Source organism: Salarias fasciatus, chromosome 2 (genome assembly GCF_902148845.1).
Source record: "Salarias fasciatus chromosome 2, fSalaFa1.1, whole genome shotgun sequence".
In the NCBI taxonomy this organism is placed as follows: domain Eukaryota; kingdom Metazoa; phylum Chordata; class Actinopteri; order Blenniiformes; family Blenniidae; genus Salarias; species Salarias fasciatus.
The window spans coordinates 33,987,890-34,014,970 of record NC_043746.1 but is presented as its reverse complement, the minus strand read 5'-3'; the positions used below and the strand labels follow the sequence as shown (position 1 = coordinate 34,014,970).

Below are 27,081 nucleotides of genomic sequence, written 5' to 3'. Positions count from 1 at the left end.
GAAGAACACCAACAGAGACTCATCGTTTAGAACGTCACGGTGCCAAAGGCCAAACCGGAACCGCTGGAGGCTCCAGCCCGGCCTGACCACTAAACAGTCCAACACACTGTCAGTGGTTTCTTTTTTCACCAAATGAAACGACAACATGTTGAACCAGTGCTGCAGTGAGAGAGGAGACATGCAAGCGTCCCACTCCCATTTCATTTATTTCCGCTCGTTAGACGTTTTTTTTCTGTCTTTTTGGTTCTGCCATCCGTGAGCACCTCAGGGTGGCGTTGCTAACGCTAGCGAGGGTTTCATGTTTGTTTTACGTGCTTTTGTTAAATCTTCTGCAGCGGCAGTTCCTCGCGCTGCTCGGGAACTTCTTCCGGTTGCTCCCTCTGTCGTAGACACGCCTGCCTCGCACGCTCAAACTTATTGGAAAACAAACACACTCGGAGATGCTCGGTGCAGCGAACTCGCTCGCGCTCACTTCTACAGAGGAGGCGCCACTCCTCTTTATTTTTCAGTTACCACACGGAAATTAGAACCAATCAACACATCATGCAAAGATCGTCTATTGCAACACAACGACAGATCTCGCACTCCAACAGCTTTTATACTTGTAATCCTGTATGAGTGCCGTAAAGCAGGTTTGTTCTCTCAGATGTAGTCGGGTCGCTCCTCTGAAATTGCGAGCGCTGTTTTCAGGACTCAGACCCCGGGGGGAGTGAAGGGACCGGCGAGTCACCATGACAAGTCTTTGTTTACCCCCACAGGGACTCTGAAACACATTTATTAAGGTAAAAAAGTTGCAACGTTCTGCTTTAACTTTTAAACTACAACACAGTTTTTCTTATAGATTCAAAGAAAGGTGCTTCAACCAGGAAGGAAAATAAAAGTGCTCAGAATTACTAAGGTTAAGTAGAGAATTACTTAAAGCTCGTGTCTGGAGTTTTGAAAGAGAGGTTTTTTTAATCCAACGTCTCGAGGTTCCGCCCTCCCTCTGCTTTCATGAGTGACCAAGCCACGCCCCTTTAATTGTGCACGTGCATTATCCGTCGGGTGAAAATGAGAGCCTGCAGTCCTACAGCATCCTCCATGTTGAGCTGTTTACGGTGGATGTTCAGCAGACAGTGGATATATCCGAGGTGAGCGCGGCGGCTGCTGCGGAGCTAACTCTCCTCTGCTGGGCGAGCGGCCGTGCTCTCTGGTTGATTGACAGCAGGACAAGGCGGAAGCTCAAAATCTATTGGCTGAAGCTGTCCGGCGCTTTTTCGGATAACATGGGGGTCTATGAGACGAAGGCGGGGCTCATACATAAATGTTTATATTGCTTTATGCTAATATTATATTTAGTATTGAACCAGACTGACACATTTAAGCTCTGTTAAAACATGATGCATACGTTGGAAACGAACGGAAACTCCGGACACCAGCTTTAAGATTGTAGTGATTATGGTGACACTGCAGCAAAACCCTGTACTGTTTTTTTTTTTTTTTTTTTGTGGTGTTTGTCTTCACTATTGTAGCGTCTTATAAATTGTAGACGGTCCCTTAATCCCGCAGCACTACGGCTAATCATTGAAATCAATATTGTTTCTGCTGCTTGACAGACACTTTTAATAAAAATGAGCTTGTAGCATGTCGTCCACCTCACAGCGACGGGATGGAGACGCCCTTTGTATGTTACTGACGTTTTGTTAAAGAGTTATTGAGAATGAAAGTCCGTATCTGTTAGGGGTGTGCGATATGACGATATAAGATCGTTAAGGATTATGACGGGACATCTCATAAATCAGAAAGATCGTTAAACCGTCTATAGGGCACGTTCTCCTCGTTCTTTTTTCACCTATATACAATATTTTTTGGAGTGATGACGTTACCTGAAAGCTTCAGATAATATTAACTAAATGCTCCCTCTAGAGCAGTTATCTACATACAACAGATACATGCGGAGCAACATTAACGATGATTTTAAAAAAAATGCTGCCACAGCCAGTGCTGCGTTCGGGGACGCAAAGGCAGCTAACAGCGAGCGGAGCGCTGTGGAGCTTCTCTGACTGGAGCTGCTGCTGGGCGGAGGCTGGGTGGAGGCTGGGTGGAGGCTGGGTGGAGGCTGTGTCAGGCAGAGCTGGTTTACAGCAGCAGTACAGGATCTACAAGAGATCAGCCGCCATAGAAACACCCCAACAAGCTGGAGAGAGAGACGCTGAAGCTAGCACCGACGCTAACACTAGCTAGCGAGCAACTGCTAGCGGTTTACAAGCTAGCATGAGGGATTTTATATACAACAAATCACAGAAATGTGAAAAGACACTTAGTGAACATACCGTCAAGGTAACAGCTGAAATGGTCCAATTGTCTAATAACTAGTGGAACGTCTTTGATTTAATGGGATGATGAGGGGCTGTATTTCAATGGAGACAGAGCCCTCTAGTGGTCATATAGCGCAATATTCACATGTGCAGCAACTTCACGTCATTCTCGTGGTGTGTGAGAACAAATACCGCGAGAATTCAGCTTGCCAGCAAGGTTATCCCATTAAAACTGTGCTTAAAAAGCTAATTGATAAGTTTAGTTTTTTGTGTTACAAAAGTGTACTTTATTGTTCATTATCTTTTACCTCATTTTTAAAAGGAGATAAAACAAAAAATTATTCTCAAGCAGCTGCATTATTCACTCAGGTTACATATATTAACGTTAAATTTTTTTTGTTCTAAATTGTTGTCCTTTAAAGGTGCCTTAAGGAGTTTGTACGTTTTATGTGAAACAGCGCCCCCTGCAGGCCTTGGGCGTAATGCAGCTCAGTGAAAAACTCGTCCCTGTGGCTCCCGTGCACGGAAGAGAGGAACTCCTTCCTCGCTCGTTTAGTAGCGCTCCAGTAAAATGTAAGTTTCTTCTCCCTGGTGGAGTCTGTGTGGAGCTGCAGTGCTAGAAGCCAGTCTGTTCTGACTTTCTGGAAGATCCTGCTCAGTTGTTGCTCACTAAGCATCTGGCGGAGTAATGGCGGACAAAACGAAACCTAACAGCCGGAGCGTGCATTACGTCATTCCTTTCAAATTCTCCCCAAAAAAACTCTGGAGCCGGACCGGCACTGTGACTTTCAAGTGACAACTTAGCGCTGTTAGCGGTACTGGTAATGAATATGTCAGGGCACATTGGACACATCATTAAAAATGTGTAACATATTTATGGTGGAAAATAAGTATTTTTAAAGTTGAAAAACTCCTTAATGCACCTTTAAGAGGTAACCAGCAAAGTTTTCATTTTTATTGACCCTTTTAAATAATCTATTTGGTGTGTTTAGTTTTTGTGTTACCAAAGTGCGCTCTATTGCTGTTCATTACTTTTCATGTTTGTGTTCATTGCACATTTTGATTAGAAAAAAAACTGTACTATTTAAATTAAAACCAGCTTCTTTAGCTTAAATTGCCTTTTTTTTCTTTTAGGGTTTTACATGTTTAAATACATTTTATACGTTTTATATGTTTAACATTGGGGAAAAAATGGTCAAACTTAGTCTAGAAAAATCAATATAAAAAAGAATTGTGATAAAATCGTGATCGTGATATTAATTTAAAAAAAATCGTGAAATGACATTTTTGCCATATCGCCCACCCCTAGTATCTGTCAATATGCTGCTAACTTTCCTGGACTGTTCAGTGAATGGTATACCTAATCCGTAGCCATGAATTAGTATTTTGTGTGCATGATTTATTATTTTGTGGCCACAAATTAGCTTGTGGAAGCTTGTTCAGTCGCGTTTAAATCACGAGTTCTCATTTTGGAGCTCAAACTCACCGCGGTGGAGCTAGCTTGTAGCTTGTAGCCTGAGCAGAGGACGGCCAGCGGTGGCGTGCTGAGTACTGATCACTCTCTCGCGGCGCTTTCTGTTCGGCTTGAATCAGCGGCGCTGTGGACAGCACTTAATAATTGTGAAATGCATACTGTAATGCACTGTATCGAAAAAAAATTTTGAAATTCATATCACCATTATTGAATAAGAATATACTGCGGTATGTATTGATATCAAAATTCTGTCCAGCCCTAGCTGAAACACACCCCAAGAAAAGCAGAGGAGACCGTCCGTTTCACCATTTCTCAGTTTATTGTTGGCATACTGGTGTGTGTGTGTGTAGCGTGAGAGAGATGTGTGTATATCGGACTGCGACTCCACTGTGTACAACACTCCGGCATTCAGTGGCGGGTTCGGTTTGAGACGGACCCTTCAGAGTTTTGGTTACATGACACAGAATCGGCACTTCAGCCTGAAGCCGCGGCCTCCGCTGTGAGAGCAGACATGATCCATCGATATCCACGGTGTAAAGTAAAGGTATGAGCCGACGTGAGGGAGGAGGCCTCCCGGGGCCGGCCGCCACTCGGGGTGGAACCAGCAAACAAACAGCACGCCTCCAGAACAAGTAGATATAGATAGATTTATATATAGTTTTATATTCAGCTTGAAAGGTTTTAAAAGAGTACAGTAAACACTTCTCACACATGATAGAAACTACTGGACGCCTCAGAACCAGGCCCGCACACGCCGAACACAATCAACCCCAAATTAAACCAAAAACAATCAAAAGAACTGCTTTATTTCGAAGAAACATAAATAAAAAGAAAAACAGATCCTGCCTCAGTCTGTTCTGACAGTCTGCAGTAGTTTGGAACAGAGACACCCGACCACAACAGAATAGAAAACTCTAAAACAGTGGTATTGCATTGTGAAATGCACAAAGATGCTCCTGTACACGGCGGCGTCTCCCGGCTGAGGGACGCCTAAAGGGCTGCGCGGCGCCTCCCGGTGGCCGCCGGTGGCGGTGGGCGCACAGCTGGAGGCCAGCTGTGCTTCAGTGTAAACAGGCACCGGAGCGGGGGGCGGAGTCAGCGTCCTCCTCCGCTGAGGTTCTCAGTCCGGCTGAGACAGTGGGGGGTCTCCCTGTGAGGCCTGCACCCTGCTCCCCGGCCCCCCCGGCCCCCCCGGCCCCCCCGGCCCCCGACCTCCGCTCCTCCAGAGGGCTGCTTCCTCGCCTGGCACTCCAGGAGAAGTCTGAGTTTCTAATGTCGCTTGTGTTTCTGCAGAGTGGGGGCCGATGAGGGAGGGAGGGGGGCAGACTGACGGGAAGCCGGTGCTGCAGAGCCGGGGCCGTCAGAGCAGCCGTCAGAGTCACGCCGTCTCCGGGAGGTCCACCCGGAAGGAGCTAGCAAAGCCTTTTCCCCGCTGCAGGCACAGGGACGGAGAGAAGACACAGCGCCATGTTAGAGGGCTGGGGGGGGGGGGGGGGGGGGGGGGGGTCTGTCTGGGAGGACGACACTCCAGAAACAAAACCAGCAGTTCAATGGCCTCATTCACACACGGGGGGGTCAGTGTGGTGGAATGGCTCATGGATATGTGTGTGTGTGTGTGTGTGTGTGTGAGTGCAGCGCTGACACATTTCAGAGGGTGAACTGATGAATATTGCCAATTTATTTAGGCCGACAACAAAAGCAAGAGGCGCCCCCCCAGTCCCGGGGTGTGATGGCCGTAATCTGTGGCGATCGACCCCCACCACCCCTCCGCCGGCCCGACCCCGGCCCCCGGCCCCAGTCCTGGCCCCCCACACCCCCAGACCCCCCGGGGCCGGGCCAGGTCGGCCCCTCCCAGGACAAAGAGTCTCTGTGTATCAGTGGCTCTCTTGATCAGATTAGAGCTTCAGCCTCTCAGTATCATCCTTCAGCCCTCCTCACCCCCCCCCCCGGCCTCCTCCTCCTCCTCCTCCTCCTCCTCCTCCTCCTCCTCCTCCTCCCCCTCCCCCTCCTCCTCCTCCTCCTCCTCCTCCTCCTCCTCCTCCTCCTCCTCCTCCTCCTCCTCCTCCTCCTCCTCCTCCCCCTCCTCCTCCTCCTCCTCCTCCTCCTCCTCCTCCCCTCCTCCTCCTCCTCCTCCTCCTCCTCCTCCTCCTCCTCCTCCCCCGCCTCGCTCTGACTGTTGTTCTCTCTCTGCCATTATCCGCCCCCTCCCTCATTAGCATGGGGCCTCAGTGATCCTCTGGGGCTGCAGAGAGCCGGTGTTGGTGGGAACCGCAGAGAGACTGGAGCTCTTCACTTGGAGGGCTGCATAATCAGGCCGAGCGGCGGCGGCCAGCGAACAGGAGCGCAGCCCGGCACGCCGCTCAGCCGCTGCTCCTTCAGTAACTGCAGTCGTTTGATGGTTGGACTGAAACTGCACATTTTAAATCCCATCATGTCTAATAAGGGCTTTGTGAGCAGTTAAAACTCACAAATCATGTTTTCACATGAGGTTTACTGTGCTTAATTCAAATTAAAAGAAAACATTGTATTTTAGTGCAAAATTTAGAATTTCTGATATTTACCATCATCTGTGGAAGGGAGCTTTAAGACTGATCTTTTTTAAAAAGGGAAATGATTCCCATCTTCTCACTTTAAGGTGGCCATCTTGGATGAGGACCCTGTTTTCACATCAGCTGTTCACCTGCCTGGGTGTCTTACAGACGGAGACGGTGTGGTGTCCAGCCGAGCTGCTCCTGAACAGCACCGCTACTCTCATTTAGAAGTATTTAAATATGTGAATGTGATTCCAGTGTGTGTACGCTGTGATGTCTGACTTTTCCTCAGTTAAAGAAACGTCCAGACACGGACTGGACGGAGCTGAGGGCCGTCTGCAGCAGCGTCTCCGCCAAAGGACAAAGACCGTCTCCAGCGAGCGGCTGGCGGCGTGCACGCCCCACATGGAGTCACTTTTTGATCTCCGAATGAAAAAAGCAGAGCGACTGAATAAAACATTAATTAAAGAGGGGAAAAGCATTTTCCTGCTGCTCCTCTCAGCAGGCCGTGGCTCTGAACGGCGGCGCTCTGGAAGCAGCAGGCTCTGACGGGCTGATGATTCCCGCTCGCTGTGGCGGAGGATGAGAGAGGGCCTCTTCAGGCACTGCTTGACAAAATTATAATTAAGCATTATCACCAAATTGCAGTGATTGAGGATGTATCTCTTTGTGGCCTTTGAATGAGAGTTTAGGAAACAGTAATTCTTCAGGAAAGGCGCCGTGAAGCAGCGACGGCTCCCGAATGAGAGCGAGACGTGCAGCTCAGCGGCGGCCGCCGCTCTTCCTCCTGATTAAAAACGGTCTTTTCTTGGCGCCTGTCTGAGGCTCTTATGTTTCTTTACCATAATGAGACGGAGCTCTGCTAACGCGGACATCTCCCCCCTCACAGCGGCACAACCGCTTCTGGCATGCATAATTTGGAAAGGCTCACAGGCCATGCAGCGTGTGCGTGTGTGTGTGTGTGTGTGTGTGTGTGTGTGTGAGCTGGAACAGTAGGTGAGGAAGATGAGATGATCACAGTGGGTGATAATGGAGATGCTTGAGAAGAGGGCAGAGTTAGTTTAGCGCTCTGACGGGACGCTGAGAGGACGGGGTCGGGCCTGGAATGAATTTTCCGCCTCCTTCCGCCGGCCAATCCAAGGAGAAAATTGAATCTGGTTCCTTTTTCTTTTCATCTAATTAGATCAGTGGCAGAGGCCGGAGCGGGCAGGATACTCACTGGCGTGCGGCGGGTTACGGCTCGGCAGAAACGCCTCCAACTCTTTCCTCTGAGGGGAGCCCAGCTGATGGAGGTGGAGGTGGTGGTGACTGAGGGGCGTCTCTTTGCCAAAGGTGGAGAATGACTCGGGGCTTTCAAGTACCTCAGTGTCCGGGACTGAGTCCATGCCGGGCACGTGCAGGTTGCTGCGGTAGTCCGGGCCCTGGCGCCCGTCGGAGGCCACGAAGCTGGGCATCCAGCAGCGGTCGGAGTGGCCCAGGGCCTTACACTCCTCCGTGCAGTTGGAGAAGAGGTCGGCGCCTGCAGAGGAGGACAGACGCTCTGAGTCCCGCCGCTCGCTCAGGGACAGCAGCAGAAAACACACACTCCTCCTCACTGGTCCAAGACCGGCCCGCACACTGGCTAAACACACACTTTGATATTAAAATATGCTGATGCAGAGCATGAACACACGGCGCACGGACCCACAACGCACTGCAGCTCACGCCGTCTTTAAATTCAGAACGACATGATTGTCCTTCATGCTGACACAGGAGCAGTGATTCTGAACTGAGGTTTACCTGGAAAACACTTTTATTCTCATTTATTTAATTCTGCTTCAGACCTGGGGGGTGACGGGCTCTGACTGGACCGGACGGGGAAGTGAGGGATTCAAGTCTATTCTTAAAATCAGAATAATGCAGTGTCTTTATTCTGAATCACGCTAAATTTAGAAAATCGTTTTCATTCAGAATTAGCAGTTTATACAGTCATTTTAGAACAAAATTCAGTTTCAAGGGGAATTTGATTTTATTTTTTCAGTCGATGTGAAAAAAATTAAATCTCAACATGGAGTTTAATGTTTCAGTCCCTCCGCCATTTTTCCCGGACGCGTGTAATACACACAGTCGCCACACCAGGAGGACTGGCGCTGTCAGCATTCTCTTACAAAGGAGCAGAGTTGCATCTTCCTGCCCAGCCAGACAGAGAACGCCGGTCCTTCCCGGGACTAAACGCTCTCCCCCACCGGTCCGGCCGGGTCTCTGCCCACACCGCCTCCTGCAGAGCGGCGTCAACGCGACACGGCCGCGGCGCGTTTTACGGTGAAACACTGTTCATTCCTCATCTTTACCCATAATGCACTCAGCCAGATTATCATGAAAAATAAAAAGGAAAAGGCTGGTATGAGGCACAAAGTGAAATAAAGAGCACAAACATGATAAAAATTAAAATGAAACTTAAATCGTGTCTTGTTGGCGCTTAAATTTGATCTGTGTGGAATTTTTTAAATAAATTGTTTATTTTTTTTCTCCAGTTTTCCTTTTATTTATTTATTTATTTATTTATTTCAGTGCGGTGCCCATGAAGTGTTCATGTTAAAATGACCTCAGTAATAACTAGAATGTGGCTCTCAGAGCGCAGACCTCCGCCACAGCTCACATCAGTCACCAACAACCAGAAGAACACCAGATATAATCACACAACATTGTGATCGGGGTGTGATCAGAGCCGAGCGCTGCAGCGTGTGGTGCCTCTCTCTCTCGCCCTCTCTCCCTGTGTGTGTGTGTGTGTGTGTGTGTGTGTGTGTGTGTGTGTGTGTGTGTGTTTATCTGAAAAGGAAAACTGAAAAGCAACATAATTTATGATATTTTACTTCATTTTAATTTGGAAATTGACCGGATTCTCTCGTATTTTCCGTTCCAGACTTCCTGTGTGGTGCGATCTGCTCTGTCCAGCTTTTCAGCTGGCGGTCCACGGCGCGAGCCGCTACGCCTCCTGTGTGAACCGTCGGATCGGTTAACAGGGGCGATCTGAAACTCGGCGCTCGGCGCTTCCGCCTCCACGCGCAGCGCGTCCTGTGAACCAGGCGTTTGTCCCCCCTGTCGGCGGGCCTGCCCAACCATGTCAAAGACTCCCTATCTCTCAATGATAAAGAATCCTTTAAAACATTCCTGGATCCAGACAGTGATCCGGATCATCACCACAATTTAATGGATTCTAAGTTAGCCCAAGACCCACCTTTCCACTAAGTTTCATTGCAATCCGTCCATTACTTTTTCCGTAATGTTGCTAAAAAACCAACCAACCAACAAACGGACGTGGTTACCTGACCTCCTGGTGGAGGTAACTATACTCCCTATGCAGTTAAATGCTGACGTTTTGGCATTCAGTAAAATATCCTATTTTGAAAAATGTTTAATTGTAAGAAAAAAATCGATTAAAATCGTTTGTTGGATTTCAAGAAAAAAAAATCAAGATCTAATTTTCTGGCGGTGTGGCCCAGCCCGAAGCCGTCGCCGTGTTTACAGTCTGATCTGGGTGGAGGGGGAGGCGCTCCCTGTCCCGTAGCTGACTCCGTGCCATTCAGCAACACTTCCACCCGCCGCTCACACTGAGGATCCAAACCCGCCACCCTCCGGTAAAACCCTCCACACAGCAGGCCAGCAGGAAACACACCCAGTCCACACACACACACACACCGTCACACCGGTGGAGCTCGACTGAACACACACTGAAACAGTGCTGAGGATCACACACATCCTGCTGGCTCTGCAAAAATGAGATTCTTTCTTTCACATTTACCACTGTTTTACACACACGCACGCACGCACACTCACGCGCGCGCACACACACACACACACACACACACACACACACACACACACACACACACACACACACACACAGCAGATAATTCACGGTATGTATTTATGCAACCTGCTCTTTGATTCCTGGAGTCAGGTCTTTTTGTTTCACTAGCGTTAAGATCAAAGCTGGCTGCACAATAGATAGAAAACCTCTCTGCACACACACACACACACACACACACACACACACACACACACACACACACACACAGAGGAGCATGATGGAACAGGAGTGACTTGTGGGACTGCTCCTCTCTGTACCAGCAGAACACTGTAAACAGACCTGTGAGGCGTTCAGGGTCCTGCCAGTGCCTCCAGTCCAGCATGAGCCCACAGTTCGGTGTATTTCTGACTTCCAGCTGCTGCTCAGCTGGGATCCCGGGCTGAAGGTGAGCGCTGGGCCTGCTGGCCTGCATGGACTCAGCTGTCAGCATCCAGAGCTGATGGCTCCGTCCTCACTCTGCTCTGACTCTCCTGCTGATTCGGTTTTCTTCAAGAAGCTGACCTGCAGACGGAGCTCTCATTCCTGGTAGCTAGCTGCACGGCGTTTCTTCGGCTGCAGGTCTTCACAAACCAGCTGAAGCAGGGCCGAGAGGCAGAGCTGTGCCGGGGCCTCGGTTTGGGAGGCAAACGAACAACATCTGAATCCATTTAAAGCAACGCAGAGTCGCAGCTCCCACCTGCTGGCAGGTCCAGCTGACAGACGCACACAAGAAGGAGCGCCTGGCCAGACAACGCAACGCAACACAACGCAACGCAACGCAACGCAACACAACACGATGCAACGCAACACAACGCAACGCAACGCAACACAACACGTTGCAACGCAACACAACGCAACGCAACGCAACACAACACAATGCAACGCAACACAACGCAACGCAACGCAACGCAACGCAACACAACGCAACGCAACACAACGCAACGCAACGCAACACAACGCAACGCAACGCAACGCAACGCAACGCAACGCAACGCAACGCAACACAACACAACGCAACGCAACGCAACGCAACGCAACGCAACGCAACGCAACACAACACAACGCAACGCAACACAACACAACGCAACGCAACGCAACGCAACGCAACGCAACGCAACGCAACACAACACAACGCAACACAACACAACACAACACAACGCAACGCAACACAACGCAACGCAACACAACACAACGCAACGCAACACAACACAACGCAACACAACGCAACGCAACGCAACGCAACGCAACACGATGCAACGCGACGCAACGCAACGCAACACGATGCAACGCAACACAACACAAAGCAACGCAACACAACACAACGCAACACAACGCAACACAACACAACGCAACGCAACACAACGCAACGCAACACAATGCAACGCAACACAACACAACGCAACGCAACACAACACAACGCAACACAACGCAACACAACACAAAGCAACGCAACACAACACAACGCAACACAACGCAACACAACACAAAGCAACGCGACGCAACGCAACGCAACACGATGCAACGCAACACAACACAACGCAACGCAACACAACACAACGCAACACAACGCAACACAACACAACGCAACGCAACACAACACAACGCAACACAACACAATGTAACACAACGCAACACAACGCAACACAACACAACGCAACGCAACACAACGCAACGCAACACAACACAATGCAACACAACACAATGCAACGCAACGCAACGCAACGCAACACAACGCAACACAACACAAAGCAACGCAACGCAACGCAACACAACGCAACACAATGTAACACAACGCAACACAACACAACGCAACACAACGCAACGCAACACAACGCAACGCAACACAATGCAACGCAACACAAAGCAACGCAACACAAAGCAATGCAACAATGCAACACAACACAAAGCAACGCAACACAACACAAAGCAACGCAACGCAACACAAAGCAAAGCAACACAACACAAAGCAAAGCAACACAACGCAACACAACACAATGCAACACGATGCAACACAACGCAACACAACGCAATGCAACAACGCAATGCAACAACGCAATGCAACAACGCAACGCAACGCAACACAACGCAACGCAACACAACACTACTCAGAGTCGCAGCTCCCCAGCTGCCAGGGCAGATCCAGCTAACAGACGTACACAAGAAGGAGTTCCTGACTAGACTACACAATGCAACGCAACACAACCCAACACAGCGTCCAGCTAAAGGCAGCAGAGACACATACATGGCAACAGGAAATCCTGATTTCAGCTGAACGGGGAGCGGGGGGGGGGGGGGGGGGGGGGGGGGGGGGGGGGGGGGGTGCTGCTGCTGCTGCTGCTGCTGCTGCTGCTGCTGCTATATTTCGGGCTGCTCGCCTCAGCCGCTGGACAGAAATGACATGACGTAACATTGGAAGTATTACTCTACTGTAATTAACTCAAAATTAGTTAATATCATCAGAACAATTGACAAAAATAAAACAATGCATTGGGACAGTTATTGCAATTTTTCTGATGGTTTTCTGTATCATTAAATGCAAATGATTTTACTTTTCAGCTTATTTTTCTTCATATGAACATATTAGTTATTGACCATCCACACCAACAACTTCTGCAACTTTTTTTCACGCCTCATCCTTTCTTTGGTTGTCCTTATGGAAAACGTGACGGGTCATAAAGTAGTTTTTCATGTTGCACCTCCACAATCAAACGCTCCTCCTCAGGGTGAAGCGGGGTGAGACTGAAGCGTTGACAGCAGCTCTGTCTCCGCCCTGACGACGTTTTCCAGGTGCAGCGCTTTTCCCTTGTTGAGACGGTTTATTTTATTTTGAAACATCTCTGGATATTTTATTTTGTGTTTGTGCTCAGCTTCCTCTCCCGCATGATATTCTGCGTGCTGAATTGCTGCACCGCGGTTTGGCATCCGGCAAAAATAGAAGCTCTGCGTATCTCCGCCGTGTGCCGGAGGCCGGCGGAGCAGAGAGCAGCCGGCGGGAGTTCACGCTGCCGCGGCGGAGCGGAGACGGGCCGGACAAGCATCCTGTGTAATTTCATTCAGCCTCGAGGGAGCGGCGTGGCGGGAGGCTTCCGGCGGAGCGAGCGCGGCGGTGTCAGGGAGCCGCCGCGTAGATAAGAAACTCACGCCTCACTCTCGTGAGATGTTAACATCAGCGACAACCCCCTAACCCCCCTCTAAAATTTTCTCACCGGATCTAGACGATTCACATAAATGATCCAATTTGAAATTAAATCGGCGGAAATCCACGGATCGGCGGAAAATTGCCATGTATGGAGACGGCAGGACTGTCCCCTTCATGTCTGGACGGACCCTCAGTCCAGAGACGTCTGACTGAGGCCTGACCCCGAGACCTCCTCGATCTGACACCGGGCAGCTGTGTGTGTGTGTGTGTGTGTGTGTGTGTGTGTGTGTGTGTGTGTGTGTGTGTGTGTGCGTGAGCGTGTGCGTGTGTGTGTGCGTGCTGCTCCCTTCAGCCTGGGCATTAAATAAATGTAACCCCAAACTCAGTAGTATTGACTTATCCCCCCCACCCTCCCCCGGGCCCATTGTCCAGCCTGAAAGCAGCTGTAGGTACTGTCCCGGTCTGGGCGGGTCTCTCCGGGCCTCTCGGGCCTCTCCGGGTCTCTCCGGGCCTCTCCGGGCCTCTCCGGGCCTCTCCGGGCCTCTGGCCTGTGGGACTCTGCGTGGCGTTCCAGGCTTGCTGGCGGCGCCGCTCTGCAGCGTGAGCAGAAGCTTTCATCGCTCCATATGTTTTTTCTGTTTTTTCTAGTCGGGTCAACATCTTGCGTATGCTTGTTTTTTGAAGCCTAAATCCTCTTGTTTTGTGTGTGTGTACGTGTGTGTGTGTGTGTGTGTGTGTGTGTGTGTGTGTGTTGCTTGTTTGGGGCTAAAAATCTGCACTGTCCAGCTCAGGCTATCTGCTGCTAATCCCTCTGAATACAGACTGATTAGGGTAAGACCGCTGCCGTCCCAGTAAGCACACTGTGTGTGTGTGTGTGTGTGTGTGTGTGTGTGTGTGTGTGTGTGTGTGTGTCTGTAGCGGTCAGCAAAGAGGGAATTTGCTTTGTTACAAAGCGGATTAATTTGGCTTGCCGTCACTAACAGCTTGGAAAAGTGCCCGGTCTCCTAACGAGACAGTTCCTTATTAAATATTAACCAGCGGCGCCGTAAACACTCCGTCACTCCGCCACATCACTCCGCCACATCACTCCGCCACAACACTCCGCCACAACACGCCGCGATACCACCGCCGGCTGACCGGGCCCGCCTGGAGCACCTGCGGCTCCCACGCCACAAAATGGAGGCTGTGTTAATTCTCCAAATGGAAACGGGAAGTGTGGCATTTAGACTGTCAGGGAGATGAGAGAGAGAGAGGGGGAGAGAGAGAGAGAGAGAGAGAGAGAGAGAGAGAGGGAGAGGGAGAGGGAGAGAGAGGTGTGGTGTGAGCAGGGTGGTTCCAGATCAAGACGTTGTGATATTTCTTGACATTTTGGCAGAATTAGACGTCCCCGGCACATTAGACAGCAGCTTCACAATCAGGAGGATAAAAACATTCAGCGCTGTAGCAGTGAAGCACACACACACACACACACACACACACACACACACACACACACACACACACCGCTGAGTGGAGCCGATGTGAATAAAGGTTGAGGGTAAAACCTTTATCTCCACTCGGCCCGGTCTCCCAACACTTTGTTCAGCTGCCTCCAGAAGAGCTGCATCACCCGGGGGTGGAGGGGGTGCAGGGGGTGGAGGGGGTGGAGGGGGTGGGAGGGGGTGGGGGCAGGCTGACCCCGTCACTCGTGACGCCGGCTCTGGTCTCGGCGCCGGCACAGAGTCCTGATAATAACCTTCATTTGGTAATTGGTATGCAGAGGTCTGAAAAATGAATTACTGATCAGCGAGCTGTTACCACGGCGATAACGTGAACCGCAGGCCTAAGGAGGGACTTCATCACGGCGAGCGGGGGGCGAGGGGGGGTGGGGGGTCCGGGGGGGATCGGAGAGAGGATAAGCGCCCTCGACTCAATCTTCCCCGAGTGCCTGACATTGGCCACACTGACAAGATGTACTCCGCACACGAAGCAGGACGAGAGCCGGTCCCGGGGGGGGGGGGGGGGGGGGGGCTCTGGGTGGGTGAAGCAGACACTTTGATTCTATTCAGGAGTAAACAGGCTCATCACGAGACACTCCAGACAAACGCCTCTCTGAATTCAAATCCTTCAGGACTCTGCAGACGGGCCGCCGTCGCCGGGCGGACGGGCCGCCGTCGCCGGGCGGACGGGCCGCCGTCGGGGCTCCTCCACAGTAAATGCTGGTGGAAACGACCAGACGACGTCTGATCCTTCAGCGACGGCGAGGAGAGACGCGGTGAGCAGAGGAGCGACTGGAGCCACTGCTGCTGCTCTGATAACATTCTTTCCATAAAATAAAGGGTGCCTTCAGCTTCTCTTCTCTACTTTCTTCATCCTTTCTAAAAAATGTCAATTACAGAATTTCTATTTGCAAACAGTGAATTAAAAAATCAGTATTTTAGATAGATAACAGTATTGATCAGCATCTACTAAAATGCAGTCATTAAAACGGTTTGTAACTGAGTGTATGTTCCTGTTCTCAGACACTAAAACACTCTTATATACTCTCGTATTATAGTTCACCTTACAATCAAGTCAACTGGCCTGAAGCAGCCGAGAGTTTTCCTGTTTATTCTTATTTTCATTGTTTCAGTCACTTGGCGTTTCATTGGTTCCTTTCTCGTGGATATAATTAATTCCATCATTTTACAAACTGAATGAAAGGATGACATTCACTCATTCACAGCTGGAACCGTGTGCTGGATGTTGTGATGAAGCAAAGTAATAACTGCGCTGATCGACGCCGCGCTGTCTCAGCTCTCTGCTGCGGCGCCTGCTCAGGCTACAACCCCTCGCTAAAACACATTTCACTTCATCTGAATCTGGACGGCAGGAACCGTTCAGACCGAAGCTTCACTTCACACAAAGCCGCGGATTAAAGGAAGAGAACAAATCAATGAAAACTATACAAGAAGCCAGGTGTGCACGTGAGCGTGCATGTGAGGAGCCGAGCCTGCCTCCTGCTGAAGCCGCTGAAGCGTGAGACGTGTGTTTTCTGGCCTCCACCCGTCCCTTCATGGCACCCCGGCGGCCTCCGAGCTTCTGAACGCCGCTCAGACGGAATCCGACAAGCCCGGCGCTCGGCGAGGAGCGAAGACCGCCGTCAGACGGTCCGCGAGAAACCGCCGCTCTGACGGAATCCGACAAGCCCGGCGCTCGGCGAGGAGCCGCCGCTCTGCGGGCCTGACTCACAACAGCAGCTCAGCTCTGCCTGCTGCAGGCTCGCCTGTGGTCCAGGACCTGGTCCAGGACCTGGTCCAGGACCTGGTCCAGGACCTGGTCTGTAATTATAATTCATAATATTTTTTTTATGTCTGTTTGACTAGTTTTGTTTTTTTTTAATGCAGTTTGTTAGTTTAGTTTTATGTTTGAACGTTCGGTAGTTTTTTCTGTAAAATAGGCCGTTATCCAGAGAAAGATTCAACGTGCGAAGTACATCAATCTGAATCATAACCTGGGACCCGGTCTGGGACCTGGTCGAGGACCCAGTCTGTGACCCGGTCTGTGACCCGGTCTGTAGCCTGGTCTGGGACCGGGTCCGGGACCCGGTCTGAGCGGACCGGAGCTCAGTCCAGAGCGTGAACTGTGACCAGTCCTCCGCCTGCAGAGTTGGCTGATGCCGCCGTCCTCCTCCACAGCCCGGCAGGCCGGAGATCAGCCGGCGGTACCTGGAGGGTCTGACCCCCCTGAGCGCGCCGCGGACTCGGGGTGCGTGTTTCATCTCCGGCTCTCTTTAAAGGCGTCCTTGATGAGGACAGGAAGCGAGCGGCTTCTGCTCAGCAGTTGGAGTCGATGCTTGAAGCAGCAGAAACTCTTGGCACGGCGATGCCGGGAGTCTCAGAAAAAAAAAATCACTGTGTCAACAGAAAAGCAGCAGGAGCACGGCGGAGTGGCGGCTCCGCGGATGCTCCGGAGAGGAGAGCGGGCCATTTTGTCAGCCGCGGCGAGCCGGCGCCGTGCTGCGGGAGCTGAAGGTTAGCGGGCGCCGCCGACCCGCCGGACTGCTGTTTATCCACTCATTACACACCGAGCCGTCGGAGCGAGGCCTCCGCTCACAAACTCAATTAGCACACAAAGAAACGCCGCAGCACAATCACGTGCACGCTAAGCCACACTATCAATTATCCTCATCAAACAAAGACTTAATGCAGCAAATCATCTGCTGAACGGCGTTAAGCTGCCCTGATAACTCCGCACCGCTACTGCGCACTGCCTCCACACCAAGGGCACTCAAAGTCAGCGCCGAAGTGCCGCCGAGCCTGGCGCTTTCACAGCAGCTGTAGGATGTTGCTCAGCTACTGATCTCTGCTCTTCCTGGACTGAAGGGGGGATGAAGCGGAGGGCCAGAAACAGAGGGTTCAGAGCTGGTTCTCAGTTCAGATCCAATCACTGCAGCATTCCTGAACCGCCGACTGGGGGGGGCTGCCTGGACCCCCGCCTGGACCCCTGCCGGGGCCTGATGACAGGGTGGGTCCACCCAGAGAGCCATCAGCTCTGAATGGAGACATTCAGGCTCAGTGGGGCTCTATTGTTTCAGGTCTGGGGGGGGCCAGCGTGAATGAATACATTAATTAATCTAATGAACGAATGAATCGCCGGTTTTGTTTGGTGTGCTTCCTGAGCGCTGCCTCATTAAGACGCCCGTCACGTCGCGTCTCCGGCGCCGAGTGGCCGGGCTCAGAGCGGAGCGAGCTCGTTACCGCCGCCGCGGACCAACCAGCAGCTCCGCTCCGCCGCCACGCGACGAAGACCACGGTCGTCTCAAGGGCCGTCACACAAACCCATCCTCACGAGCTCTGATGACTAATTAATCCTCAGAGTCTGCTGTGTTGATGGATAAAATGGAAATGACCAACTCGCTGTGCGACTGCAGCGGACTGTTTTTCAGAGTGTTGAGACGAACGTCAGCAGACGCCTACCACACCCAATCGTCCTCAAAGCCCCCGGAGCGGGCCGACCGCGGAAAACACGCCATCAGCACTGAAGACAGGAGGCGCCCAACGGGCCCAACGTCACCGACTGCAGCGGGCGCCGCTGCTGCTGGGCACTACGGCAGGAGCCACGGGCTCAGCGGGGTCTTACAGGAGGAGTGTCCTCGGTTTGGTGGCGTCGTGGTCGCTGTCTCCCTGCTCGCTGTCTCCGTGGCCGCTGTCTTTGGAGCTGACCAGGTCCGCCTCCTGGAAGGCGGAGCTGAAAGCAGACGGACCCTCCGTCACACCCCCGCCTCTCACCCCACAGCCACAGCTCCGCCCATCCTTACCTGTTGACACGTCTCGGCCTGTCCACCAGGTAGCTGAGCTCAGCTCGCTGGTGTTTGGTCTGAAACAGAAGGGGGGGGGCGTTCAGTGTCGCTGGAGCATCTTACATAACACGATTAGCATAGAGAGAACAGGCGAGAGGGAAACATGAGCGCCATCCAGCCACCGAGGAGCAACCCACACACTGCCCTGCCCACATGCCTGAGTGTTGTGTGAAGAGGTTGTGCGTTCCCACCACGGTGGAGGTGGGTGGGGGTGGGGTGGGGGGAGGGGGGGGGGGGTTGGGGAGCATGGCTCTATGTTGCCAAGATGAAGTAGAGCAGCTATTCAGGCTGGCACGGCCCCGAGACGCATCTTTGTTCTTGTGCGACTCAGCAACATTGTGACCAGCGTGCTTAATGCAAGCACTCCCCTCTCCCCAGCACACACACACACACACACACACACTGAGATGCTCCCCCAGCAGCCTCTGAGCCAGGCACTTAAGCGCTGATGCCTGGTCGTTTCAGAGCGCTGTGCAGCAGGACAGACACTGGGAGGCAAACACGTTAGCTACCGGTGGTGAGACGACGTGTGAAGACATTTCTGCCGTGCGCTGGAGGAAACACACCCTGAGTGTGTTGCAGGACACACACACAGTGTGTGTTCTGCATCCTGGATGCCACTGATCTCAGAGGAGTTTAGGAGGATGGGGGTGAAACACTCTGGATCTGGTGAGGCAGGCAGGTGTGTGTGTGAGGGGGTGTATGGGGGGGGGGTTAAACCACAGGACAGAGGGACTCTTACCTCACTGGATAAAATGCTGCCGTTGGAGATGATGTCGGGCTGCTGGTCGGTTTGTAGCCCGTCACTACGGCCCCGCACGGGTTGTGGTCGGTGTCTGAGCTCCTAGACGGACTACACGGCTTTAGGAACATGAGGTCTGTTTTGGCAGACTCTGGAGTCAGACATACCTGGTAGCAATAGTTCTGGTTTTGGTGGTGGGAGCCGAAGCTCCCGGACTCCTCCACGGGGACCTGAGCCGTGCCGGCCCCGCCGACGTTAACGGCGCTTTGCACCAGCATGATGTCGGACTTGCTGAGCTTTTTCTTGCGCGCCCGGCCGTGGCGGGAGCAGCAGGAGCTGCAGCCCAGGCAGCAGTCGCTGGCCAGGCAGGTGTAAATGTTCAGCTTCTTGTCTTTCTGGCAGCGCACGGCCCAGCACGATCATGACCAGCAGGAAGATGAAGGACACGGAGCTCAAGCGCGATGATGAGGATGAGGGTGAGGTCCAGGGTGCGTCCTTGGCCTTGGCGGCGCCGCCGGCCCGGTCGCCGCCGCGCCGCGGCCCTCGGCCACGCTGTCCACCAGCACCACCAGCCGCTGGCGCTGGAGGACAGCGGCGGCTGGCCGTGGTCCCTCACCTCGATCAGCATGTCGTACAGCTGGTGGGGGTCCCGCTTGGGGGAGACGCGCCGGGCCGTACGCCAGATCGCCCGCTCTCCAGTCCATCCGGAACATGCCGTTCTCGTTGCCACTCTGGATGCGATAGACAGCCGGGCGTTCTCGCCGTCGTCCCCGTCCATGGCCAACCACGCGAGTCACCAGGTAGCCCGGCTCGGCGGAGCGGGGCAGCGGATCCCTGGCGGTGCCGTCTTCCCAGGGGGGCCAGCACCAGGGGGCGTTGTCGTTCTGGTCCACGATGATGACTTGACGGTGGCGTGGAGGGACAGCTCGGGGGTGCCGGCGTCTCTGGCCTGCACCATGAAGGTGAAATCCTTCAGCTGCTCGTAGTCAAAGGAGCGCAGAGCGTACAGGTAGCCGTCTCCTCGTTGATGGACACGTAGGTTTTGACCGACATGCCCTGGATGTCGCACTCTAAGATGGAGTAGGCTGATGAGCGCGTTCTGCCCAGTCCGGGTCCAGGGCCGTCACCGCGTGGATGTACGCCCCGGCACGTTGTTCTCTGTACATACACGTCGTAGACGGGCTGCGTGAACGTGGGCGCGTTGTCGTTCTCGTCGGACACCTGGAACCCTGATGGACTTGCTGGTGGCCAGAGAGGGCGTGCCTTTATCACGCGCGACCACCGTGACGGAGTAGGAGTCCGCCTGCTCGCGGTTCAGCGGCCCGTCGGTCACGATTGGTGAAGTAGTTCCTGAACGAGGACTTTAATTTGAACGGCACGTCGCCGAGGATCTCCACGTGGATCTGTCCGTTCTCCTCGGCGTCCCGGTCCGTCACGCTCAGCAGCGCGATCACCGTGCCGGGCGCCGCGGCGCTCGCTCACGGACTCGGTGACGGTGCTGAAGGTGATCTCCGGCGCGTTGTGTCGTTCCAGGTCGCTGACTTTCACCAGCACTTTGCAGTGCGCGGGCACGGCGTTGGCCCCAGATCCTTGGCCTGGACGAAGATCTGGTACAGGATGCTCTCCTCGAAGTCCACCTCCCCGCGCACCTCGACGCGGCCCGGTGCGCGGGTCGATGCTGAACAGGTCCTTGACGCGGGCGGAGATGTGGTTGCTGAAGGAGTAGACGATCTCCCCGTTCAGCCCTCGTCCAGGTCGGTGGCGTTCAGCTGGATGACCAGCGTGCCCACCGGCGCGTTCTCCGACAGGCTGACCGTGTAGACCGGCTGGTCGAACACCGGCACGTTGTCGTTGGAGTCCAGCACTTTCACCACCAGCAGCGCCGTGCCGGTGCGCGGAGGCTGGCCGCCGTCCACCGCGGTGAGCACGTACCTGTGCGCCGCCTGCTGCTCCCGGTCCAGCGGCTTCTCCAGGACGAGCTCCGCGAACTTGTTCCGTCCGTCTGGGTCTGCACGTCCAGGTAGAAGTAGTTGTTCGTGGTGATGTCGTACGTGCGCAACGCGTTGGAGCCCACGTCCGGGTCGAAGGCGCTCTCCAGCGGGAAGCGGGTGCCCGGCGTGGCGCTCTCCGAAATCTCCACCGTGATGTCCGTCTCCGGGAAGCTGGGCGGGTTGTCGTTTATGTCCACCACCTCGATCTCCACCCGAAACAGCTCCAGCGGGTTCTCCAGGAACACCTCCATGTTGAGCTGGCACGCCGCGCTCTGCTTGCAGATCTGCTCCCGGTCGATTTTCTCGTTAACGAACAGGACGCCGTTCTCCAAGTTTACCTCCAGGTACGGCGTGCGAGAGCTGGGCACCACCTGGAAGCGCCGGGACTCCAGCTTGGTGAGGTCCAGCCCCAGATCCTCGGCTATGTTCCCCACCAAGGTGCCGTGGTCCGCCTCCTCCGGGACAGAGTAAGAATCTGAGGAGAGCACTCCATCCGCGATGCACAGGGCAATCAGAAGCACAATCATCGCCGGAAAAAACAAGTGCACTTGGGGGAAAACAGATCTCATAAAACCGTATTATCCCTCTCTGTAATGGTAAAATGTCAATTTCCATCACCGAAGGGCAAAACTCTCCAAAAACGCGTAAAAGTCTCCAAAAACGCAGAAGACGACCGGACAGACGCGTCCTACTGAAATAACGACATTTTCATTTGAGAAAGACTTGTTTTTAAAACTGCAGCTGCGCTCGCTTTGCTTTCTCTCTCCGCCGTTTGGCTCTTCAGACGCGTCCCGGAGCCGCGGCGCGCATTCCTGTGAAGCGCAGAGCAGCCGGGGAGAATCAGCCGGGAAAATAAATATAATCCACATAAGAAGCAGGAAGGACGCGTCTCCTGTGGCGGGGAAAGAAGGCAGGGTTCGTCCTCTTTGTGTTTGCGGCTCTGCGCCCTGGTCTGGCACCCCGCTCCTGGACTGCGGTCCTCTCCTCTCCACTCTCCACTGATGCTGCTGTTCACTCAACTATTTGCTTTTTCCCCGCATCGCGCCTCCCCCTGCAGCCCCGCGGCTGAGGCAGGCTGAGCGCCTGCTCCTGGTTGGTTCGGAGCGCTGTCGGTCAGCGTTGTGGGCCCGGCCCCCTGCCTCCCCCTGCCTCCCCCTGCCTCCCTCTGTCTCACTCTGTCTCACTCTGTCTCTGTCTCACTCTGTCTCACTCTGGGCCCGGACCGGCCTCTGTCAGCCCGCCGCTCAGGATCAGCATCTGGAACAGTTGGAACACTTCACCTCCTAAACACGCTCCCCTCCGATGAAGAGCCTCACTAATGAGCGCGCAGTGATGAGAGCGAGCGGAGGACTTGTTGACTTGGTGGCAGGGCCGGGACGAACCGGGACGAACCCTGACGAACCGGGTTAATGCATGCAAATGTTGTGATATGCATGCAGTGAATCATTCGCCATTCATGCGCACTTCTCAAGGCTGTGCGCAATAATTACACCCAACAGTAGTAACGTTATTATCTCTCCTCCAGCCGCACGGCGCAGGAGGGAGGAGGAGAGGAGGAAAAGAGAGAGGAGAGGAGAGGAGAGGAGAGGAGAGGAGAGGAGGGGAGAGAAGCGGAGCGGCGCTTCTGCGGAGCGTATACGACTCCTAGTGGCGGATCCGCGACGGGAACGCAGAGCGGCTCCGGTACAGGCCTCTCTCTCTCTCTCTCTCTCTCTCTCTCTCTCTCTCTCTCTCTCTCTCTCTCTCTCTCTCTCTCTCTCTCTCTCTCTCACACACACACACACACACACACTGAGCTCAGGGTTCAGATTCACTACTTTCTCTCAAACTGTAATCTCCAGTCAACACATCAGAAATAGAAAAGGAAAGTCGGTGTTGGAATGTGGCTGAGGACAGTTTATTACAGCAGTTTGACGGAACTGAGCTTCATCCTTTCTCCACAGAATGGCAAATATAAGACACATCAGGACATGATGTGACCCCTGAATACAAAGCGTGGATATTTGACCCAGGCTGGACAGAACAGCGACGCCACATTTCAAATGCAGCTGTTTCCTGAAGTGAAGAACAGCAAAACCTTTTGAAATAACCTTTACAGTCTTTTCACTCACATAATAAAGAAAAGATTCATGCCATTCAGTAGAGCAACACTAATGCGGCACCAGCTTTACAGAATTAAACCAGTTTTAGACATTTATTCTGTATCTTTATATGTTTTAAAGGTTATTTCGTTTTTGAAAAGACAGTTTTTAAAGCCACAAAAGTGATAAATTAACATCATTCAGTTCACTTTAGTAACCATAAAATATGGAATGTACTATTTTATGAGTAAAGCTTAGAGTAATTGAAAATGATTCTCCTGTAAGATGTTCTAAACTCTGGGTTATTTCAATAATTTGTAGAGTTATTTTGAGCAGAAGCTGATGACCAGTCAGTGTCTTTTAAAGAAGGTGTGGATGATCCACTGGTGAAATACTTTTTAATTCCATTATTAACTCTAACTGGTGTGTGGATTTTATACAATCCACTGTGCAACTTTTTGGAAAAACAAAACTGTACAAGCCCTTTATTTCCAGGAAATGCTGTGGTATTAATACTATAATGTGATTAATAGTCAACACATTGGCAAAATGGTGTTCAGATATTTTATTACACTACCGTTAAGCTCTTGTCTTGCTGGCTTTACTTGTATAGAACAGAACAAAATAGAATAGAATAGAACGGAATAGGACAGAATCTATTAGAACTGAACACAACAAAACTAAATACAACAGAACAGATCAGAGTAGAATAGACCAGAATTGAAGAGAATGAACAAAATAGAATAGAATAGAATAGAATAGAATAGAATAGAATAGAATAGAAAATGTCTTATTCCATAGGGAAAAATCCTTGTTACATTCAAATTGATCCAAATTATGGGATTATTGGTCAGGCAGCTCCTGGTCTGGTGGTGCAGTGATCTGGTGGTCAGGTGATCCGGTGATCCTCCTGGATGCTCCTCAGTAGAGGAGTGGATGCCTTCAGCCTCTGAAGGGTTTGCTCCTGGGTGTGTGTCAGTGTGAAGGCTGCCTCCACCCTCCTCCTGGAAGAACTTCCTTGGCTGGGTGATCAAGAAGTCTTCTGTGATTGGTCAGATTTTCACTCCCATTAAATGCCAAAGTGGAGCCACTGAAGAGACCAAGCTTTATTAAATGGAGCAATAAGCTACAAGTTTTCCAACAATCACTCGTTAAATCAGCTGAATTCATCTTTAGAATTATTCAACTGTCTACTACATATTTACATTACTTGTGCCGCTTTTTATCGACATTTTTTTTTTTACTAATAATCAATGGAGAACTGCCTCTTTTGGTTATTTATACACTGAAAATTATTATGGACTCAGATCATGTTTTAAACTGATTTTATTTTATAATGACTGAAGTGAACACATTTCCACAGGATGGATTTCATGACTCTGATAATAATGTTCTTAAAACATAATGGATTTATTGTTTATTGCCAATTAAAATACCCCAAACACTTCTTATCCCTGGAAAAATAAATGAATAAATAAATAAATAAATAAATAAATACATAAATAAATAAATAAATAAATAGCATAATCCTCACAATTTATCCCAAAAAAAATAATGAATCAGAATTTAAAAATATATATTTCTAATTAAAAGTTCTTTAAAAGGCATGGCAGAAATTATTCACATCGACTTGCAATATTTTTATTGGATTCTTGATTTTAAAATGAATTAATTGCGCCCCTATAATCCCCTCCTGCCAGGCTCCAGCCCTGGAGGAAAGTCATTTTGATCCCGGGCTGCCTGAGATGATCCGAGCCCCGGCGGTCTCTCTGGTCCTGGAGGTTGCTGGTTCCTCCTCCCTCTGGTGCTCCAGGACCATCAGGGCAGGTGCAGTGGGTGGACGCATCTCGCGGGTGGTGCATCAGCTGCATCTGTACAGATCATGATAAAATCATGTTCAATGCCTTGACCATTAATTATTAAAGAGCTTCTCCTTCAGCGTGTGACTGGATCTAGAGACGGATCAATAAAACACAAGACGTCTCAATTCCTGATGATTTGATGGTCAAAGCAGGAGAAAAAAATCATGTAGAAATAGAAATTATTTTTATATTTATGTAATAATAAAATACATATTAGTTATAGACTGGAATGTGCATAAAAACAAAAAAGAGTTTTTAATTTGAGAGAATTCATTGAAAGTGTCACAAACACAATAAATAATGTAAATTAATATTGGTGGAGCAGCGCATATCTGACGGCTACTTTAACGGCGGTTCCTCGGCATACCCTGAACAATAATTTAGAAATTAATTACTTATTATGTTTGGTTTTTGTTTTTGTTTTTCTGTTTTTTTTTTGGGGGGGGGGGGGTATCACTGGCTAAATAGAGGAAAATGAAATATTTAATTAATAGTTTAATTAATAATTAAAAGAACAACAGAGAAACTGATGAAGCTCTTACTATCAGACCTCAGATCTCTTTACCATGAGCAACCTGCCTTGATTCTGGTCATAAAAAATAAACTTTTACAGCTTTTGCAGAACAGCAATGGGCTTATTTCTATTTATTTTATACACAGACAAGAGATGAATTGATGGCCAATACCTGAATGAGGACGGTGAAGTGGTGAATTGTGTTGAACCAGGAGGCTGGCCTCCTCTGTTCTTCATCTGCTCCTGAAATCAGCTTCAATAACTCATCCTTCTTCAGTTCTTCCATAAAAACTCCATTGTTACACCTGGAGCCATGTCCTGTTGCTGCAGACATCTGGCCAATGGAGGGCCACTGAGGGGGCGTGGCCTCAGAGGGGCGTGGCCTGTGAGTTCTGCTGGAGTGTGAAGTGTCAGCTGGCTCCTGCAGAGCCTGGTTCCTGGTGTGGTGGAGGATGTCGGCCTGCGCCTCGGCTGACTGCTGCTCCCTGTGATGATCACATTTTAATATTTCACTCTTCACATCTGTCAGTTCCACTGGTGTTCTTCTGAAGGTTATTTTAGAATGACACTTTCAAACAAATCCAGAGAAAACAACATTGGATTCCAAGAACAGTCCCTGTGTGACTGCAGCAGTGAGAGCTGCTTCTCCGAGGAACACGTCCTGATCAGAGCACGACTGCTCCGGGACAGACGTCCAGGACAGACCTCCGGGACAGACGTCCAGGACAGACCTCCAGGACAGACCTCCAGGACAGACCTCCGGGACAGACGTCCGGGACAGACGTCCAGGACAGACCTCCAGGACAGACCTCCAGGACAGACCTCCAGGACAGACCTCCAGGACAGACGTCCAGGACAGACCTCCAGGACAGACCTCCAGGACAGACGTCCAGGACAGACCTCCAGGACAGACCTCCAGGACAGACCTCCGGGACAGACGTCCGGGACAGACGTCCAGGACAGACCTCCAGGACAGACCTCCAGGACAGACCTCCGGGACAGACGTCCAGGACAGACCTCCAGGACAGACCTCCAGGACAGACCTCCGGGACAGACCTCCAGGACAGACCTCCAGGACAGACCTCCGGGACAGACGTCCGGGACAGACGTCCAGGACAGACCTCCAGGACAGACCTCCAGGACAGACCTCCGGGACAGACGTCCAGGACAGACCTCCAGGACAGACCTCCAGGACAGACCTCCGGGACAGACGTCCAGGACAGACCTCCAGGACAGACCTCCAGGACAGACCTCCGGGACAGACGTCCAGGACAGACCTCCGGGACAGACGTCCAGGACAG

The 27,081-nt window shown here is 51.6% G+C and overlaps 1 pseudogene; it reads right to left on the bottom strand.

Moving 5' to 3' along the window:
* Positions 1 to 7,669: 7,669 nt before the first annotated feature.
* On the bottom strand, positions 7,670 to 22,065 carry LOC115399969 (protocadherin-10-like; annotated as a pseudogene).
* Between the last annotated feature and the right edge of the window lie 5,016 nt (positions 22,066 to 27,081).